Source organism: Rattus norvegicus, chromosome 7, assembly GCF_036323735.1.
Source record: "Rattus norvegicus strain BN/NHsdMcwi chromosome 7, GRCr8, whole genome shotgun sequence".
NCBI classification, from domain to species: domain Eukaryota; kingdom Metazoa; phylum Chordata; class Mammalia; order Rodentia; family Muridae; genus Rattus; species Rattus norvegicus.
This window is the reverse complement of record NC_086025.1, coordinates 67,771,309-67,793,343: the sequence shown is the minus strand read 5'-3', so window position 1 is coordinate 67,793,343 and position 22,035 is coordinate 67,771,309.

Below are 22,035 nucleotides of genomic sequence, written 5' to 3'. Positions count from 1 at the left end.
GTACTACTAGGAAAGGCTTTCTGGTACTGCCAGGCACTTGGGCTACAGGATAAACAAAGTAGAGGTGATCTTGCCCTCATCGACCCTGCTGTCTACATATGACTTAATCCCCATCACCAGGAGCCTGGTCCATTCACTGTTGTCATCACTGGAGAAGACATGAGGGTAAGAAGCCCCAAACATGTCAATATGTGCTGAATAATTCTTCAAAAGTTCAGATGTTAGAGGCTTAGTCCCCAAGTGCTGTTGTGAGGTGACCTTTTAAAAGGGGGCACAGCACATCATGGTGGTGGGAACCAATGAGTTCTTAGTGCTGCTGTGCTGAGCTTTGACTGTAAGGTCTCTTGGCTCTCAGGCACTCCAGGGAGGCTCAACAGGAATTCTCAGCAATTCTCTGGAACTCTGCCAGCATCTGGGCTTTCAGCTCTCTGATCCACAGCCTCAGCTCTTCACAATCCTTTGACTTCTGTGGGCGTGGATCTTCATAGTCCCTTGTCCTCTGCATGCTCAGCTCTTTGCAGCTGCTTGCCTTCTCAGCAACTCTGCAGTCTTGGGTCCCCAGTTACTCAGGATCTCTTTGGAGCTTTCTTTTTCTTTTTTTCTTTTTTTTTATTAACTTGAGTATTTCTTATATACATTTCGAATGTTATTCCCTTTCCCAGTTTCGGGGCAAATATCCCCCTCCTCCCCCCTTTCTTATCGGTGTTCCCCTCCCCCCATTGCCGCCCTCCCCCCAACAATCTAGTTCACTGGGGGTTCAGTCTTAGCAGGACCCAGGGCTTCCCCTTCCACTGGTGCTCTTACTAGGATATTCATTGCTACCTATGAGGTCAGAGTCCAGGGTCAGTCCATGTATAGTCTTTAGGTAGTGGCTTAGTCTCTGGAAGCTCTGGTTGCTTGGCATTGTTGTTCATAAGGGGTCTCGAGCCCCTTCAAGCTCTTCCAGTTCTTTCTCTGATTCCTTCAATGGGGGTCCTATTCTCAGTTCAGTGGTTTGCTGCTGGCATTCGCCTCTGTGTTTGCTGTATTCTGGCTGTGTCTCTCAGGAGAGATCTACATCTGGCTCCTGTCAGCCTGCACTTCTTTGCTTCATCCATCTTGTCTAATTGGATGGCTGTATATGTATGGGCCACATGTGGGGCAGGCTCTGAATGGGTGTTCCTTCTGTGTCTGTTTTAATCTTTGCCTCTTTGGAGCTTTCTAACTGCTGCTGTGAACATACCTGGGGACTGGCAGACCTGGGGGTTGCCTGTTCTCAATATATCAGATCGATCTTCTTTTAAAAAAGATTTTAAGATTAACTTTTTAATTCTTAATGTCGTGTAGGTAAGTACATACAGAGGCCAGAATATTGGGTCAGATTCCTTGGGGCTGGGGTTACAGGTGGTTGTGAGCCACTCAATGTGGATGGTGAAAACTGAATTCAAGTCTTCCCAAAGAGATGTACATGCTATTAACCACTGAGCCATCTCTCCAACCGCAGATCAACCCATGTTGCCTGACAATGATAATTATTGTAAGTAGACAATAAGACAGGAGGAGGATGCTTTGTGTTGGAGCCTTGGCTGCTACAACAGGGAGGTGTTACACAGAAGCAAGGTATCCCCAGTTGCTTGCAGAGAGTAAAGAGAGTTCTTATACAGCTAGTCACACATGTGCATTGCTTTGTGAACCCCAAACTTTCTGCTTAATCAAGCTAGTTTGCACATTCACTAGGTCTGCCTGCGTCTGCTATCATGGAAGGGAAGCCACTCCTTCAAGACCAGAATGAAGACAGCTTCAAGGAGGCATCATCTGGAGGGCCTGTAGGCTGGATCATCTGAAGCTGTCATGGATGGAGTAAATTCATTAGGGGTAAAGTGGCTGGAGCAGCTGTGACTTAGGTGTCCAGAGACAGAAACTATGGTGTGAGCAGTAATTACAACACTTGCAATAGTTCCTGTGCTGGGTCTTTGGGGGATCAGGACTGAACTGTCTGTGTAGCTGTGAGGTTGTTTAAATCAACCTTGGTTCTCATGATAACCAGAGAAATCCTTGAATAGCTGCTGCATGATGGGCTACCCCAGAGGTTTCCATAGATGCAATAGTGCTGCAATAGCTATTGTTTCTATCCCCCGCAACACACACACACACACACACACACACACACACACACACTCTGTGCACACTCACATGCAACAAAAGCGACAGAACAATTCATAGTTCTACAATATTTCAGAACCTCAACAACATTCCAGAACCTCAGAGACAAAAGCAGTGGTCCTGATTCCTCCTGGGTCTCTACTGAAACTGGGATAGATTGGGCCCTGGGCAGCTGCCACTGTGTGTGGATGTACATATGGGCCTGATAGCTGACAACCAAGAAATCAAGAGTGTTAGCCAGACAATGATGATTGAAAATAAAATATACTAAAGGGGTACTTGCAATAGAGATCTACCGTGAAATTCAGTATTCTTTAAAAGTGACAATTCTCAACCCCCAGACATATTCCCGTGCAGAGAGAGGGATTGTCTTCCTGATCTGTCTCAATTAGGGCCTGCCCCTGAGGGAATGGTGACATCTGTTCCTGTTCCTGTTCCTCTTTCTCTTAATTTCCTGCCTCAAGATATAAGCAGTTATACTCTGATGGCATGCCGCCTCATCAGAGACCCAAAAGTGAAAGTGATGGGATGGATGCACAGACTAGAAATTTAAAAACTAGGATCCCTCCAGTTTCTGCCTGAGCCTGGAACTGAACCGGTCCCATAGCTCTCTGCACCCAAATCCTGTGAGTTAGAGAGCTGGACTCACAGAAATGTAGACAATCCTAAGAGCTCAGAGAAGACAACTATTTTCTGCCCACATTCCTGACCCAAGAGGAAGGTTCCTCTGGGCACAGGATCCTAGGAACAGTCAGGTGCAGGACCCTTCTGGTTTTTGCCTGAGTCTACAGCTGAAAGCCAATTGCTTGGAGTGCCAACACACCTGAGAGCAAAGGTAAGATCAACTCTTTGGCTCCAAGTGACCCACCTGGAGGCTTCAGGTCACACAAACCCAGGAGCAACTCTCTGTTCCTGCTGAAAGAAAACAGGTGTATAGGAGTGCTGACACACAGGCTTATAAGTCACTGTCAGAGACAGGAAGACAAGCTAACACCAGAGACAACCTGTTGGCAACAGGCAAGCACAGAGAACCTAAGCAACAGAAACCAAGACTACTTGACATCATCAGAGCCCAGTTCTCCACCAAAGCAAATACTGGATATCCAAACACACCAGAAAAGCAAGATTTGAATTTAAAATCACATCTAATGATGATGATATAGGACTTTGAGAAGGACATAAAAACACCCTTAAAGAAATACAGGACAACACAGGTAAACAAGTAGAAGCCTTGAAAGAGGAAACACAAAAATACCTTAAAGAATTACAGGGAAAGACAACCAAGCAGGTGAAGGAATTAAACAAAACCATCCAGGATTTTAAAAATGGAAATAGAAACAGTAAAGAAATCACAAAGGGAGACAACCCTGGAGATAGAAAACCTACGAAAGAGATCAGGAGTCATAGATGCAAGCATCACCAACAGAATACAAGAGACAGAAGAGAGAACCTCAGGGGCAGAAGATACCATAGAAAACATTGACACAACCATCAAAGATAATGTAAAACGCAAAGAGCTCCTAACCCAAAACACCCAGGAAATCTAGAACACAATGAGAAGATCAAACCTAAGGATAATAGGTATAGAAGAGAGCAAAGATTCACAGTTTAAAGGGCCAATAAATATCTTCAACAAAATTATAGAAGAAAACTTCCCCAACCTAAAGAAAGAGATACCCATAAACATAGAAGAAGCCTACAGAACTCCAAATAGATTGGACCAGAAAAGAAATTCCTCCCATCACATAATAGTCAAAACACCAAATGCACAAAACAAAGAAAGAATATTAAAAGCAGTAAGGGAAAAAGGTCAAGTAACATACAAAGGCAGACCTATCAGAATCACACCAGACTTTACACCAGAGACTATGAAAGTCAGAAGATCCTGGACAGATGTCACACAGACCCTAAAAGAATACAAATGCCAGTCCAAGCTACTATATCCAGCAAAAGGTTCAATTAACATAGATGGAGAAAACCAAATTTACAGAATATCTTTCCACAAGTCTAGCCATTCAAAGGATAATAGATGGAAAGCGACAACACAAGGAGGGAAACTACACCCTAGAAAAAGCAAGAAAGTAATCTCCTTAAAACCAAACCAAAAAAAGAGAACCACACAAACATAATTCCACCTCTAACAAAAAAATAACAGGAAACAACCATCACTATTCCTTAATATCTCTTAACACCAATGGATTCAATTCCCCAATAAAGAGACATAGACTAACAGATTGGATACATAAAGAGGACCCATCATTTTGCTGCATAAAGGAAACACACCTCAGTGACAAAAACAGAAAATACCTCAAGTAAAAGGCTGGAAAAAAATTTTCCAAGTAAATGGTCAGAAGAAACAAGCTGGAGTAGCCATTCTAATAAGGAATAAAATAGACTTTCAACCAAACTTTATAAAAAAAATAAGGACGGACACTTCAAATTCATCAAAGGAAAAATGCACCAAGATGAACTGCTAATCCTGAATATCTATGCTTCAAATGCAAGGGCACCTATGTCCATAAAAGAAACCTTGCTAAGCTCAAAGAACACATTGCACCTCACACAATAATAGTGGGAGATTTCAACACCTCACTCTCATCAATGGACAGATCATGGAAACAGAAACTAAAGAGAGACACAGAGACACTAACAGAAGTTATGAACCAAATGGATTTAACACATATCTGTAGAACATTTCGGTCACAAAATAGGCCTCATTAGATAAAGAAGATTGAAATAATCCCACGCATCCTATCAGAACATCATGGACTAAGGCTGGTCTTCAATAACAAAAAAAAAAAAAAAAAAAAAAAAAAAAAAAAAAAAAAAAAAACCAGAAAGACCACATATACATGGAAGCTGAACAACACTCTACTCAATGATAACTTGGTCAAGGAAGACATAAAAAAAGAAATTAAAGACATTTTAGAATTTAATGAAGATGAAGGCACAACATACCCAAACTTATGGGACGCAATGAAAGCTGTGCTAAGAGGAAAACTCATAGCTCTGAGTGCCTCCAAAAAGAAACTGGAGAGAGCATACATTAGCAGCTTGAGAGCACACCTAAAAGCTCTAAAATGAAAAGAAGCAAATAAACACAAGAGGAGTAGAAGTCAGGAAATGCAAACTCAGGACTGCAATCAACCAAGTAGAAACAAAAAGAACTATAAAAAGCATTAACAAAACCAGGAGCTATTTATTTGAGAAACTCAACAAGATAGATTAAACCCTTAGCCAGCCTAACCAGAGGGCACAAAGACAGTATCCAAATGAACAAAATCAGAAATGAAAAAAGAGACATAGCAACAGAATCTGAGGAAATTCAAAAAATCATCAGATCCTACTACAAAAGTCTATATTCAACAAAACTGGAAAATCTGGAGGGAATGGACAATTTCCTACACAGATACCAGGTAATAAAGTTAAATCTGGATCAGACAAACCATCTAAACAGTCCCATAACTCACGAAGAACTAGAAGCAGTTATTAAAATCTCCCAGCCAAGAAAAGCCCAGGACCAGATGGGTTCAGTACAGAATTCTATCAGACCTTCATAGAAGACCTCATACCAATACTGTCCAACCTATTCCACAAAATAGAACAGACAGAGCACTACCCAAATCCTTCTATGAAGCCACAATTACACTGATACCTAAACCATACAAAGACCCAACAAAAGAAAAGAGACCTTCAAATCAATTTCCCTTATGAATTTTGACTCAAAAATACTCAATAAAATTTTTGCAAACCAAATCTAAGAACACATCAAAACAATCATCCATCATGATCAAGTAGACTGATTAAGTAGGCTTCATCCCAGGGTTGCAGGGATGGATTAATATACGGAAATCCATCAATGTAATCCACTATATAAACAAACTCAAAGAATAAAACCACATGATCATTTCATTAGATGTTGAAAAAGCATTTGACAAAATTCAACACTACTTCATGTTAAAAGTCTTGGAAAGATCATGAATTCAAGGCCCACACCTAAACATAGTAAAAGCAATATATAGCAAAGCAGTAGCTAACATCAAACTATGGAGAGAAACTTGAAATAATCCCACTAACATCAGGGAGTAGACTAGGCTGCCTACTCTGTCCCTACTTAGTCAATATCGTACTTGAAGTCCTAGCTAAAACAATCAGACAACAAAAGGAGGTCAAAAGGATACAAATTGGAAAGGAAGAATTCAAAATATCACTATTTGCAGATGATATGAGAGTATACTTAAGTGATCCCAAAAATTCCACCAGAGAATTCCTAAACCTGATAAACAACTTCAGCAACGTGGCTGGGTATAAAATTAATTCAAACAAATCAGTAGCCTTCTTCTACTCAAAGGATAAACAGACTGAGAAAGAAATTAGGGAAAGAACACCCTTCACAATGGCCACAAATAATGTAAAATACCTTTGTGTCACTCTGTGACTCTAACCAGGCAAGTGAAAGATCTGATGACAAGAACTTCAAGTCTATGAAGAAAGAAATTGAAGATCTCAGAAGATCGAACGACCTCCCATGCTCATGGATTGGCAAGATTAATATAGTAAAAATGGACATTGTGCCAAAAGCAATCTACATATTCAATACAATCCCCATCAAAATTCCAAATCAATTCTTCATAGAGTTAGAAAGAGCAATTTGCAAATTCATTTGGAATAACAAAAAACCCAGATAGGGAAAACTATCCTCAACAATAAAAGAACTTCTGGGGTAATCACCATCCCTGACCTCAAGCAGTATTACAGAGCAATAGTGATAAAAAACTGTATGGTATTGGTACAGAGACTAGCAGTTAGATCAATAGAGTAAAATTGAAGACCCAGAAATGAACCCACACACCTATGGTCACTTGATCTTTGACTAAGGAGCTAAAATCATCCAATGGAAAAAAAGACAGCATTTTCAATGAATGGTGCTGGTTCAACTGTAGGTCAGCATGTAGAAGAATGCAAATTGATCCATTCTTTTTACCCTGTACAAAGTTTAAGTCCAAATGAATCAAGGACCTCCATATAAAACCAGTTACACTCAAACTAATAGAAGAAAAAGTGGGGAAAAGCCTTGAACACATGGGCAGTGGGGAAAATTTACTGAACAAAACAACAGTGGCCTATGCTCTAAGGTCAAGAATCAACAAATGGTACCTCATAAAACTGCAAAACTTCTATAAGGCAAAGGACATTGTCATTAGGACATAATGGCAACCAATGGATTGGGAAAAGATCTTTTACCAATCCTATATCTGATAGAGGGCTAATATCATATATATATATATATATACTAATATCATATATATATATATATATAATTCAGGAAATTATACTTCAGTGAATCAAATAATCCTATTAAAAATGGAGTTCAGAGGGGTTGGGGATTTAGCTCAGTGGAAGCGCAAGGCCCTGGGTTCGGTCCCCAGCTCCGAAAAAAAAGAACAAAAAAAAAAATGGAGTTCAGAGCTAAAGAAAGAATTCTCAAGTGAGGAATCTCAAATGTCTGCGAAGCACCTAAAGAAATGTTCAACATCCTTAGTCATCAGGGAAATGCAAATCAAAACAACTCTGAGATTCCACCTCAACAGTCAGAATAGCTAAGATCAAGAACCCAGGTGACAAAAGATGCTGGCGAGGATGTGGAGAAAGAGGAACACTCCTCCACTGTTAGTGGGATTGCAAACTGGTAAAACCACTCTGGAAATCAGTCTGGAGGTTTCTCAGAAAATTGGACTTCCACTGCCTGGGGACCTAGCTATACCACTCTTGGGCATATACCTAAATGATGCTCCAACATACAACAAAAACACATGCTCCACTATGTTCATAGCAGCCTTATTTATAATAGCCAGAAGCTGGAAAGAACCCAGATGCCCTTCAATAGAAGAATGGATACAGAAAATGTGGTACATCTACACAATGGAGAATTACTCAGCTATCAAAAAAAATGACTTCATGAAATTCATAGGCAAATGAATGGAACTAGAAAATATCATCCTGAGCGAGGTAACCCAATTACAAAAACAAACAAACAAACAAACAAACCATGGTATGCACTCACTGATAAGTGGATATTAGCCCAAAATCTTGAATTACCCAAGATACAATCCACAGACCACATGAAGTTCAAGAAGAAGAACAACCAAAGTGTAGATGCTTCAGTCCTTCTTTAAAGTGGAAACAAAAATATGCATAGGAGACCAGGTTTGGAGCAGAGACTGAAGGAATGGCCATTCAGAGCCTGCCCCACCTGGGGATCCAGCCTATATCTATAACCACCAAAACTAGACAATATTGATGAAGCTAAGAAGTGCATGCTGACAGGAGCCTGATATAGCTATCTCCTGAGAGGCTCAGCCAGAGTATGACAAATTCAGAGGCAAATGCTAGCAGCCAACCATTGAACTGAGAATGGGGTCCCTATTGGAGGAGTTAGAGAATGGTTTGAAGGAGTTGAAGGGGCTTGCAATCCCTTGAGAACAACAATACCAACCAGAGCTCCCAGGGACTAAACCACTTCACAAAGAGTACACATGGCTCCAGCTGCATATGTAGCAGAGGATGGCCTTGTTGGGCACCAATAGGATGAGAAGCCCTTGGTCCTGCCACGGCTGAACCCCACAATGTAGGGGAATGTCAGGGTGGGTAGGCCAGAAAGGGGGTTGGTTAGGGATGCGTAACACCCATATAGAAGAAGGGAAGGGGGAGGGGGCTTATAGACAGGAAACCAGGAAAGGGAATAACATTTGAAATGTAAATAAAAAATCCAATAAAAAAGGAATTGTAAATAAAAATATCCAATAGAAAATAAAATAAAACTAAAAAAATACCTAGGATCCATGTGTTTCTGCCTCCTCCTCCTCCTCCTCCTCCTCCTCCTTCTTCTTCTTCTTCCTCTTCTTTAAGAAACATAACTATGGGACACCGCCGGAACCTGAAGGAAACAGACCGGATAAACAGTTCTCTGCACCCAAATCCCGTGGGAGGGAGAGCTAAACCTTCAGAGAGGCAGACAAGCCTGGGAAACCAGAAGAGACTGCTCTCTGTACATACATCTCGGACGCCAGAGGAAAACACCAAAGGCCATCTGGAACTCTGGTGCACTGAAGCTCCCGGAAGGGGCGGCACAGGTCTTCCTGGTTGCTGCCACCGCAGAGAGCCCGTGGGCAGCACCCCGCGAGCAAACTTGAGCCTCGGGACCACAGGTAAGACCAACTTGTCTGCTGCAAGAAAGCTGCCTGGTGAAATCGGGACACAAAGAGGCAGAAATCCTCTAGGACCGGGCACGTCCTGTGTTTACCGGAAGTCCCACACCCTCGGATCCCGGCCCGCAGCAGCTCTCTGCTCCCAGACCCCGTGGGAAAGAGACCTCACCACCTGGTCAGGTGGGCACTCCTGAGGCTGCAGAGCAGAAGAGACCACCAACACTGCCCACCCTGGCCCACATCCCTGGCCCAAGAGGAAACTGTATAAGGCCTCTGGGCTCCCGTGGGGGAGGGCCCAGGAGCGGCAGGACCCCTGCCTGAGACACCGCCGGAAACTGAAGGAAACAGACCGGATAAACAGTTCTCTGCACCCAAATCCCGTGGGAGGGAGAGCTAAACCTTCAGAGAGGCAGACAAGCCTGGGAAAACAGAAGAGACTGCTCTCTGCACACACATCTCGGACGCCAGAGGAAAACACCAAAGGCCATCTGGAACCTTGGTGCACTGAAGCTCCCGGAAGGGGCGGCACAGGTCTTCCTGGTTGCTGCCGCTGCAGAGAGCCCATGGGCAGCACCCCACGAGTGAACTTGAGCCTCGGGACCACAGGTAAGACCAACTTTTCTGCTGCAAGAAAGCTGCCTGGTGAACTCAAGACACAGGCCCACAGGAACAGCTGAAGACCTGTAGAGAGGAAAAACTACACGCCCGAAAGCAGAACACTCTGTCCCCATAACTGACTGAAAGAGAGGAAAACAGGTCTACAGCACTCCTGACACACAGGCTTATAGGACAGTCTAGCCACTGTCAGAAATAGCAGAACAAAATAACACTAGAGATAATCTGATGGCGAGAGGCAAGCGCAGGAACCCAAGCAACAGAAACCAAGACTACATGGCATCATCGGAGCACAATTCTCCCACCAAAACAAACATGGAATATCCAAACACACCAGAAAAGCAAGATCTAGTTTCAAAATCATATTTGATCATGATGCTGGAGGACTTCAAGAAAGACGTGAAGAACTCCCTTAGGGAAACACAGGAAAACATTAATAAACAAGTAGAAGCCTACAGAGAGGAATGGCAAAAATCCCTGAAGGAATTCCAGGAAAACACAATCAAACAGTTGAAGGAATTAAAAATGGAAATAGAAGCAATCAAGAAAGAACACATGGAAACAACCCTGGATATAGAAAACCAAAAGAAGAGACAAGGAGCTGTAGATACAAGCTTCACCAACAGAATACAAGAGATGGAAGAGAGAATCTCAGGAGCAGAAGATTCCATAGAAATCATTGACTCAACTGTCAAAGATAATGTAAAGCGGAAAAAGCTACTGGTCCAAAACATACAGGAAATCCAGGACTCAATGAGAAGATCAAACCTAAGGATAATAGGTATAGAAGAGAGTGAAGACTCCCAGCTCAAAGGACCAGTAAATATCTTCAACAAAATCATAGAAGAAAACTTCCCTAACCTAAAAAAAGAGATACTCATAGGCATACAAGAAGCCTACAGAACTCCAAATAGATTGGACCAGAAAAGAAACACCTCCCGTCACATAATAGTAAAAACACCAAACGCACAAAATAAAGAAAGAATATTAAAAGCAGTAAGGGAAAAAGGTCAAGTAACATATAAAGGCAGACCTATCAGAATCACACCAGACTTCTCGCCAGAAACTATGAAGGCCAGAAGATCCTGGACTGATGTCATACAGACCCTAAGAGAACACAAATGCCAGCCCAGGTTACTGTATCCTGCAAAACTCTCAATTAACATAGATGGAGAAACCAAGATATTCCATGACAAAACAAAATTTACACAATATCTTTCTACAAATCCAGCACTACAAAGGATAATAAATGGTAAAGCCCAACATAAGGAGGCAAGCTATACCCTAGAAGAAGCAAGAAACTAATCGTCTTGGCAACAAAACAAAGAGAATGAAAGCACACAAACATAACCTCACATCCAAATATGAATATAACGGGAAGCAATAATCACTATTCCTTAATATCTCTCAACATCAATGGCCTCAACTCCCCAATAAAAAGACATAGATTAACAAACTGGATATGCAACGAGGACCCTGCATTCTGCTGCCTACAGGAAACACACCTCAGAGACAATGACAGACATTACCTCAGAGTGAAAGGCTGGAAAACAATTTTCCAAGCAAATGGTCAGAAGAAGCAAGCTGGAGTAGCCATTCTAATACCAAATAAAATCAATTTTCAACTAAAAGTTATCAAAAAAGATAAGGAAGGACACTTCATATTCATCAAAGGAAAAATCCACCAAGATGAACTCTCAATCCTAAATATCTATGCCCCAAATACAAGGGCACCTACATATGTAAAAGAAACCTTACTAAAGCTCAAAACACACACTGCACCTCACACAATAATAGTGGGAGATTTCAACACCCCACTCTCATCAATGGACAGATCATGGAAACAGAAATTAATCAGAGATGTAGACAGACTAAGAGAAGTCATGAGCCAAATGGATTTAACGGATATTTATAGAACATTCTATCCTAAAGCAAAAGGATATACCTTCTTCTCAGCTCCTCGTGGTACTTTCTCCAAAATTGACCATATAATTGGTCAAAAAACGGGCCTCAACAGGTACAGAAAGATAGAGATAATCCCATGCGTGCTATCGGACCACCACGGCCTAAAACTGCTCTTCAATAACAATCAAGGAAGAATGCCCACATATACTTGGAAATTGAACAATGCTCTACTCAATGATAACCTGGTCAAGGAAGAAATAAAGAAAGAAATTAAAAACTTTTTAGAATTTAATGAAAATGAAGGTACAACATACCCAAACTTATGGGACACAATGAAAGCTGTGCTAAGAGGAAAACTCATAGCGCTGAGTGCCTGCAGAAAGAAACAGGAAAGAGCATATGTCAGCAGCTTGACAGCACACCTAAAAGCTCTAGAACAAAAAGAAGCACATACACCCAGGAGGAGTAGAAGGCAGGAAATAATCAAACTCAGAGCGGAAATCAACCAAGTAGAAACAAAAAGGACCATAGAAAGAATCAACAGAACCAAAAGTTAGTTCTTTGAGAAAATCAACAAGATAGATAAACCCTTAGCCAGACTAACGAGAGGAAACAAAGAGTGCATCCAAATTAACAAAATCAGAAATGAAAAGGGAGACATAACAACAGATTCAGAGGAAATTCAAAAAAATCATCAGATCTTACTATAAAAACCTATATTCAACAAAATTTGAAAATCTTCAGGAAATGGACAATTTCCTAGACAGATACCAGGTACCGAAGTTAAATCAGGAACAGATAAACCAGTTAAACAACCCCATAACTCCTAAGGAAATAGAAGCAGTCATTAAAGGTCTCCCAACCAAAAAGAGCCCAGGTCCAGACGGGTTTAGTGCAGAATTCTATCAAACCTTCATAGAAGACCTCATACCAATATTATCCAAACTATTCCACAAAATTGAAACAGATGGATCACTACCGAATACCTTCTACAAAGCCACAATTACTCTTATACCTAAACCACACAAAGACACAACAAAGAAAGAGAACTTCAGACCAATTTCCCTTATGAATATCGACGCAAAAATACTCAACAAAATTCTGGCAAACCGAATCCAAGAGCACATCAAAACAATCATCCACCATGACCAAGTAGGCTTCATCCCAGGCATGCAGGGATGGTTTAATATATGGAAAACGATCAATGTGATCCATTATATAAACAAACTGAAAGAACAAAACCACATGATCATTTCATTAGACGCTGAGAAAGCATTTGACAAAATTCAACACCCCTTCATGATAAAAGTCCTGGAAAGAATAGGAATTCAAGGCCCATACCTGAACATAGTAAAAGCCATATACAGCAAACCAGTTGCTAACATTAAACTAAATGGAGAGAAACTTGAAGCAATCCCACTAAAATCAGGGACTAGACAAGCCTGCCCACTCTCTCCCTACTTATTCAATATAGTTCTTGAAGTTCTAGCCAGAGCAATCAGACAACAAAAGGATGTCAAGGGGATACAGATCGGAAAAGAAGAAGTCAAAATATCACTATTTGCAGATGATATGATAGTATATTTAAGTGATCCCAAAAGTTCCACCAGAGAACTACTAAAGCTGATAAACAACTTCAGCAAAGTGGCTGGGTATAAAATTAACTCAAATAAATCAGTTGCCTTCCTCTATACAAAAGAGAAACAAGCCGAGAAAGAAATTAGGGAAACGACACCCTTCATAATAGACCCAAATAATATAAAGTACCTCGGTGTGACTTTAACAAAGCAAGTAAAAGATCTGTACAATAAGAACTTCAAGACACTGAAGAAGGAAATTGAAGAAGACCTCAGAAGATGGAAAGATCTCCCATGCTCATGGATTGACAGGATTAATATAGTAAAAATGGCCATTTTACCAAAAGCAATCTACAGATTCAATGCAATCCCCATCAAAATACCAATCCAATTCTTCAAAGAGTTAGACAGAACAATTTGCAAATTCATCTGGAATAACAAAAAATCCAGGATAGCTAAAGCTATCCTCAACAATAAAAGGACTTCAGGGGGAATCACTATCCCTGAACTCAAGCAGTATTACAGAGCAATAGTGATAAAAACTGCATGGTATTGGTACAGAGACAGACAGATAGACCAATGGAATAGAATTGAAGACCCAGAAATGAACCCACACACCTATGGTCACTTGATTTTTGACAAAGGAGCCAAAACCATCCAATGGAAAAAAGATAGCATTTTCAGCAAATGGTGCTGGTTCAACTGGAGGGCAACATGTAGAAGAATGCAGATCGATCCATGCTTATCACCCTGTACAAAGCTTAAGTCCAAGTGGATCAAGGACCTCCACATCAAACCAGACACACTCAAACTAATAGAAGAAAAACTAGGGAAGCATCTGGAACACATGGGCACTGGAAAAAATTTCCTAAACAAAACACCAATGGCTTACGCTCTAAGATCAAGAATCGACAAATGGGATCTCATAAAACTGCAAAGCTTCTGTAAGGCAAAGGACACTGTGGTTAGGAACAAACGGCAACCAACAGATTGGGAAAAGATCTTTACCAATCCTACAACAGATAGAGGCCTTATATCCAAAATATACAAAGAACTCAAGAAGTTAGACCACAGGGAGACAAATAACCCTATTAAAAAATGGGGTTCAGAGCTAAACAAAGAATTCACAGCTAAGGAATGCCAAATGGCTGAGAAACACCTAAAGAAATGTTCAACATCTTTAGTCATAAGGGAAATGCAAATCAAAACAACCCTGAGATTTCACCTCACACCAGTGAGAATGGCTAAGATCAAAAACTCAGGGGACAACAGATGCTGGCGAGGATGTGGAGAAAGAGGAACACTCCTGCATTGTTGGTGGGATTGCAAACTGGTACAACCATTCTGGAAATCAGTCTGGAGGATCCTCAGAAAATTGGACATTGAACTGCCTGAGGATCCAGCTATACCTCTCTTGGGCATATACCCAAAAGATGCCCCAACATATAAAAAAGACACGTGCTCCACTATGTTCATTGCAGCCTTATTTATAATAGCCAGAAGCTGGAAAGAACCCAGATGCCCTTCAACAGAGGAATGGATACAGAAAATGTGGTACATCTACACAATGGAATATTACTCAGCTATCAAAAACAACGAGTTTATGAAATTCGTAGGCAAATGGTTGGAACTGGAAAACATCATCCTGAGTGAGCTAACCCAATCACAGAAAGACATACATGGTATGCACTCATTGATAAGTGGCTATTAGCGCAAATGCTTGAATTACCCTAGATCCCTAGAACAAACGAAACTCAAGACAGATGATCAAAATGTGAATGCTTCACTCCTTCTTTAAAAGGGGAACAAGAATACCCTTGCCAGGGAAGAGAGAGGCAAAGATTAAAACAGAGACTGAAGGAACACCCATTCAGAGCCTGCCCCACATGTGGCCCATACATATATAGCCACCCAATTAGACAAGATGGATGAAGCAAAGAAGTGCAGACCGACAGGAGCCAGATGTAGATCGCTCCTGAGAGACACAGCCAGAATACAGCAAATACAGAGGCGAATGCCAGCAGCAAACCACTGAACTGAGAATAGGTCCCCCGTTGAAGGAATCAGAGAAAGAACTGGAAGAGCTTGAAGGGGCTCGAGACCCCATATGTACAACAATGCCAAGCAACCAGAGCTTCCAGGGACTAAGCCACTACCTAAAGACTATACATGGACTGACCCTGGACTCTGACCCCATAGGTAGCAATGAATATCCTAGTAAGAGCACCAGTGGAAGGGGAAGCCCTTGGTCCTGCTAAGACTGAACCCCCAGTGAACTAGACTGGTGGGGGGAGGGCGGCAATGGGGGGAGGGTTGGGAGGGGAACACCCATAAGGAAGGGGAGGGGGGAGGGGGATGTTTGCCCAGAAACCGGGAAAGGGAATAACACTTGAAATGTATATAAGAAATACTCAAGTTAATAAAAAAAAAAAAGAAACATAACTATGTCAGGTGTTTTGTTAAAATAATAAGATAATGTATTATTTTTATTTTCTGTGGTAATTAAATATATTTGATATTTGCTCCTGGTCAGATGTGGCTATGCACTTTTAATACCTTTGCTTGTGGAATTCTGACCATCACATTACAAAGCGGAAAATCTTATCAGTCCTCTAAAAAGAGGATTGGGGTTTGTTCACGACCACACAGTGGTCAGGGATTGGACACAAGCTGGAACCCAGAGCTGCCTAAGTGCTAGATGTTACAGCTGAACAGCTCGACTGTATTTGCAAGAGCATAACAGTCATGTTCCAGTGTGCTGAAATGTGGTTTCTTCTAGAGCCTCTCTCTTGCCCTAAGTAGCCAGGGGAGAAAAGGTTTATTAAAAATAAATACGCAGAAGAGGGAAATTTTACAGGTTCCTACTTCAGAGTTGGAAACTTTCTGAAAGACCATCAGTGAAGAGAAAGCAATACCACATAGTTGAGGGGTCTTGTCTAAAGTGACACAGCTGGCTAGCAACAGCACAAATCTGGGACGGACAGTACACAGCTAGGTAGCTGGGGCTTGTATCTTTCCACTGTGTGGTTTCTATAGAGAAAATGGCAAGGAGGATCTGGGAAAATTCAGGGAGCATATGGGAGGGTACAGGGTGGGAAGCTGTGCTTTTGGCTGGTAGGAGGCAAAGCCTCCCCTACCTCATTGTGCATGTCCTCATAAAGGCCATAGCACTGCGTGTGGGGCCTGCAGAGAGAGCTCCAGAACTGGCCCCGCTCTCTTTACCAGGTAAGACACATGAGGGCTTTGGTCACGGGTGGAGGACACAACTGAGAAGTCACTATCACCTCCATGCATGAAGACAGAGGGAACCTCTTCTCTTGTTTTCCTGTATTTTAAGTGCATGCAAATCCCGAGAAAGGCTTTGCAGAGGGAACACATGTGAGTTGGTGGAGCAGCCGTGGTGCTTGACTGGCTAGATGGGTTTAGGAAGCCTGCCAAGATGCATGTGACACGCCATGCTGATCCTGGAAAACTACACAGAAAAAAAATTCTAATTAGCAATCTGGACTTCAAGCTGTTCCCGGAGGCTGCTCTCCAGGCATTGAGCTGCTGGGTGGAGGATGAGTCTCCTGGGCCTTAGCTCCCTGTCCTTGCACACACATTTGTAAGTTCCTCTTCCATCCGGGCATTCTACAGTCCTGTGTACTATCACATTCATTTTGGCCAACCTCTTCTCCCATGGCCTTCAGGAACCATGACTTTGAAGGTCTTCCCAGTGTGCGTCTTATTCCGGAGTCCATGATTATCTTCCTCATTCTTCGGCATTTAGTTGCTAGTTTATACATATTTATCTTCTGAAGTAAAGCCATTCAAGCACAGGACAGATCTAGGTTCTTTCATGGTTTCAACAATCCTTTCTGGAAGCATTGGGTCCTGGGTGACCTTAGCTGCTGCTGCTGATAAGGACACGGATTGTGATAACTGGGAGAATGAGTGGAGGGTAATGAGCAGAGGGTTTGGAAGTAAATTCTTCCACAAAAAATGAATTCTATCCCGAATGAATAGTCACAGAAACCTGACTTGATTACAACATAATCTATCCCCCCTCCCAAAAGAAAAGAAAAGAAATAAAGAAAAAAAATGGTAGAAACGATACCTAGTCAGGACCTGTGTCTCTCCCTTGAGGTCCCTTCCAAGGAACAATGGCAATCAAAATCTGTTATCACTCAAAGAATTGTCTTATTTCTAAAATTAGAGTTCTTATCTCTCTTTCCTTGGATATTTTCTCCAGTTCAGGAATAGGCCTATCAGTAACAAACCTACTTTGTGTCAAGATTTGAGAGGTGATTCTTCCAGATCTCCCCTCCCGCTCCATGTACCCAAATTCTCAACTGTTACCAAGAGAATCTACTTAGGAAGGAAATAACCACAGGAGAAGATTTATTATGTTAATAACTTGCCGTGGATGCATCCTCAGACGCCTCTTAAAAACAGCAAGTGAAGCAATGAAAAATGAGGCGGGGTTTGCTTGCCCAGAGTGGAGGAGGGATGGGGGAGGATGGGAACATAATGGGGACCTACAGGGGGGCAGGGGCAGGGCCTGACACAACACAACACACCAGAGTATTACCAGGCTCAGTGGGATGCAGCTTTGAGAATCTCTTTGGTCAGAAGACTGTAAAGGGAGGTGGGATGGTGTATCAGGGTAGACAATGATGGGGCAGTAAGGTAAGGAAAGAGGTCCTGAAAGGAGCCAAGAAAAGGTCAGAGTATTAAGAGAGTAGGGCACCCCTAGTTCTTTCCTTGACCAAGAATCTCAAGGATAGATGGATGTAGTTCTGCTGAAGACTGTAAGGACCAGCTTCAACTGCTTCATGGTTTTCTTTACTGTCCCCCAACAGTGGCTACTTAGGGGTCTTCTTTTACAAGGGAGAGACTCAGGGCACAGAACAAACAGACAATAAAGAAATCTCAGCATCACTGAGAAACGTCCTCTAATGGAAGCCTGCAGTGTTTGGATGCTCAGTCCAGGGAGTGGCACTACTAGGAGGTGTGAGCTTGTTGGAGGAAGTGTGTCGCTGTGGGAGGGAGCCTTGAGACCCTCCTCCTAGGACCCTCCTCCTAGTCACATGGGATATATTCTTATGTTTGCCTTCAGGCCAAATTGTAGAACTCTCATTGCTGTGCCTGCCTGGATGCTGCCCTGTTCCTTGCCATGAGGAAAATGGACTGGGCCTCTGAACCTGTAAGCCAGCCCAATTCAATGTTGTCCTTTATAAGAGCTATGTTGGTCATGGTGTCTGTTAACAGTGATGGAAACCCTAAGACAGAGCAGTTGTGACCACTGAGCAAGGAATGGGCTAGCACAAATATCTTGTCATGTGGACGTATGTGTAGCTGGAAACAGTAGTTCAATTTGTCTCCTCCCTTTATCTTTCTTTTAAGATAGACACCAGGAGCTGCTGTGGCTATGATCCCACCCGTTGGAAACTGATCTGAAGATGAAGCCTAAACCCCATGATTAAATTGCTACACCCATACCCAAGCTCCGCCCTGCCCTTTCACTTGCTTAACTTACCTTTGAATTGGGATCCTGTCACTCACACACCACAAACACTAGTGAAGTATTCATTTACCTCTCCAGTGGTCTTCGTTGGCCTGGAATTCTGTTTGCCTTTTTCTCTCCAAAAGAGAAGTTGGCAAACCGTGGCCCATGGGATGAAACCAGCAGCTTTCTGTGTTTGTAAATAAAGTTTTATTGGAACACAGACTCATCCATTTGTTTATATGTCCTTGGCTGCTTTCACATTGCAGTGGCACAACTGAGTAATGGTGACACAGAGCATATGGTCCACAACCACTAAAATATTTATTATATAGCCCTTTACAGAAGTAGTTTGCAAACTACTGCTTTAAAAGAAGTTGGCCACATGTTTCTCCAGCTAGTCTCAGACACTTGCATGTGGGTAACTCCCATATTGATTTCCTTGGCTCTCACATTACTCCTCCTTTGTGTACGTGCACATCCTTTCCTTCTAGAATGTTCTAAACCTCCTAAGTTCATGATGATCAAACTCAAACTAAACTCATTCTTTCCATTTAGATTGGCCATTCTTTTCTCACCTTCACATCTGCTAGTGGAGTCCTTAGCATTCATGCATCCTAACCTTAGACTCATCCCCCGCCCCCTCCCCCACCATGCTTCACCAGTTGTCTTTAATAAATTACCTTCCCTCCTGACTTTCTCCATATCTTCTCAAGTGTTTCTCCATTTAAACTGCCCCTGGCTTGTAGAAAGTTCTCTCACAGCACTCACCAGTGCTGCCCCCTTTCCTGAGGGGCCCCAAACTTCCCCATTAGAACTTTATCATGCGAGGCCCCACCAATTGCCTAGTTTTGCTGTTCACGTGAACTTTCTTTGGGTGTACACTGCCAGCTTTCTGTATCTGCGAGTGCCACTTGTATTCACCCTGCAGTGGGTTAAAAATATTTGGGAAGTACATGAATGTACGGAACAAGTTCAGACTTTCACTGTCATCATTCCCTAAGCAACATAGCATTGCAACTGTGAACAAAGCACTCAGTCCACGCTGGGGTCTTGTTTGAATTCACATAACTATGTGAAAGGACGCGTGTAAGTTATATATAAATGCTCTGACACTTTATATATATATAAGATTCCATATACGGGCTGGAGAAATGGCTCCATAGATTTTGCTGCTCTTGCACAGGGATGGTTCTCGGCAGCCATTTTAGGTGGCTCACAACTGCCTGCAACTCTGGCTTGAGAGATCGGATGCCTCCTTCGCTGTCTTTGGGGAACCCAATCATAAGTGGCACAGACTCACACACACACACACACACACACACACACACACACACACACACACACTTACAACAACACTCCATGTCTGAGAGAAAAAGATGCCATATTTGCCTTATCTGGCTTATTTTGCTTAACATGACAATCTCTGATTCCATCTGTATTCCTGTAAATGACTTAATTTCACTTCCTGTAAGACTGAATAAAGCTTCATTTGGTATACATAGTGCATAATATACAAATCTTTAAGATTTTACTTTTTTAAAATAATGAGTGATTGTCACAGAGAATTTCAATTTGCATTTTCTTTATTGTTAAGGTAAAATATTTTGTGTTATTATTACTAACTACTGATATTTTTCTTAAGAAAAATTTTTTTATATTTTTGCTTATCCATTGGTTCATCTACTTTTTCCTTATTGATCTATAAAATGTATATTCTGATATAAATTTATGTATGCCAATATATATATGGTGCCCATATATATTTATATATAATATATGAATTTTTTTTGTCCATTGTAGGTGTGATAAATAAGGGTTCTCAGTTTGTGGCTTTCCTTTTATATTCTATACTCTCAATTGATTCATAAAAGTTCTCAGCTTTGTTGTAGTTAAATTTGTCAAATTTCCCTCTTTGGTTTGTACCTTTGTATTTGTCTAAGGAGGTTTAAATTTTAACATTTTAGGTAGCAACAGCCAACATTTACTGAATACCCCAGCATTCATTTAATATTTTGCTGTAAGGTACTAAGTCTGCCCTCTTAAAGATTGTTTTTGCATCAGTGGAAGAGAAGAGGAGGGGGCATAGCAGGATGGGGGAAAGGATTGTGGGAGGGGTGACTGGGAGATGGGTAGTGAGTGGGATGTAAAGCCAAAAGTTTTTGCAATTTTATTTATTTTTATTTTATATGTACTGGTGTTTTGCCTATATGTATGTCTATGTACCATGTGCATGTTTTGCCCTAGGGGACCAAAAGGGGGCTCAGATTCCATGGGACTAGAGTTATAGTTGTTAGCTGTCACTGGAATTGGCCAATGGGAATCGAAGAGCAGGCTGTGCTCTTAAACACTGAGCCATCTCTCCTGCTTCTCATTGTCCCTTTTATGTAAAAGACTAAAAGCTCGGAAAAAATGAAATTATCGTGTCAAAGACACACAGCAAACAAGCAGAGTCGTCAGGATTTGAGCACAGGCAGTCGTCTGTCAAGCCTCTGTTTGTAAGGTAAAGTTCTGCAGTTCTCTTTAAAGTCTCCAATCTGTAGTTCACTTGCATATAGGAAGTGAGACACTGAAACTGATCTTTACTTTGGACCCTCCGCTCATCATTTCTGAGATACGCATTGCTAAATAATAACAACAATAACAACAAAACAAAAAAACAAAATACTAGTGTTAACTGCATCTTGCTAAAGATTATGTTTTTAAAGTTTTACTAATTCTGCAATTAAATGACCCCAAATAAGGGGTGGGGGACAAATGGAACCCATTCTTCAAGTACTAAGTGAAGTTCAGCTTCCAATGGTGTGGCATTAGAAATAACAGGAAGTCAGCCCTCAGAGTGTAGTACCAAGAACTGGGAGGCTGATCCAGTCAGATGAGATGAAATCTGCCCTTCCAAGAAGCCCTGCAAGAGGAAGAGGCCATCAACTGCAGGAACAGTCTCCGAAGCTCCACCTACAGGGCTGGGACCAAAATAGTTCACACGCATCCCTGCCGCCTCCTGTGAACCCCGTGGGAAGGAACTCTGGTCACGAATTGCTTGTTTCCACTACCCACACACGCTAGGGCAGCGGCAGTGATGGCAGCCGCATCGTGGAACCCA